This window comes from Myotis davidii, unplaced genomic scaffold (assembly GCF_000327345.1).
Source record: "Myotis davidii unplaced genomic scaffold, ASM32734v1 scaffold1042, whole genome shotgun sequence".
Taxonomy (NCBI): domain Eukaryota; kingdom Metazoa; phylum Chordata; class Mammalia; order Chiroptera; family Vespertilionidae; genus Myotis; species Myotis davidii.
The window spans coordinates 94,894-95,835 of NW_006293398.1; positions in this window are offsets into that span (position 1 = coordinate 94,894).

Sequence of the window (942 nt, forward strand, 5' to 3'; positions counted from 1 at the left end):
ATCTTTCTTCTATCATTGACAGTCCCTCTAGGTTGTGGGCTGCTTGCCTGTGTTCCTGAGAAGCATCTACGGTACCAGTCTATAGAGTGTGTTTTCTTTAGTGAATTACCGGTATGTTTACCGGTAATAAACTTGCACTGTTTTATGTATATGTTTGATTACATACAGCCTTGTGACAGTTTTCCTGCATGTCATAAGCATTTGAATATAAATTAAAATGTTAAAATCAAATCTGATATTGTTTTACCTTTTATTTGGTGTGTGGAAGGTGTGCGGAAGAGGAGGTAGTCTTATACGGCGAGTATGTAACAAACTCTGTATTTTGAGTGGAAATGTTAGGGGGTCGTCTTATACGCCCAGTCGTCTTATACGCCGGCAAATATGGTAGATGTGAGGGATAACTTAAATGTTTGACCAAATGTAGCAAGCTAATTGTTAACAATTTCAGTTCATTTTTTATGGCCCTCAAATGATGGTATTAATATGCAAATGGCCCTTGGAAGAAAAACGATCCCCTCCCCCCTACAGTCTAATCCAGCCATGGGCAAACTACAGGGCCCGGATCCGTCCTGTTCAGCTGTTCTATCCGCCCCTGGAGCCAAAAGAGCAGAGGGTTCTCTTGCTCTCCGCTCCGCTCCTTCACCAGCAGCAGTGTTAACATGTATCAGTTCACACAAACACTCCATCCATGCTTTAGTTCCAGCCCTCCGGTCCAGTTTAAGAACCCATTGTGGCCCTCGAGTCAAAAAGTTTGCCCACCTCATCCTTCTGGTCTCTAGACCTATTTCTGTTAACGTGTTTATATTGTTCATTACAGTCCACAAATGAGTGAGGTCATGTGATACTGATCTTTCTCTGACTGGCTTATTTCGTTTAGCATAACGCTCTCCAGGTTCATCCATGCTGTTGCAGATGGAAAGAGTTCTTTCTATTGTAAGCAGC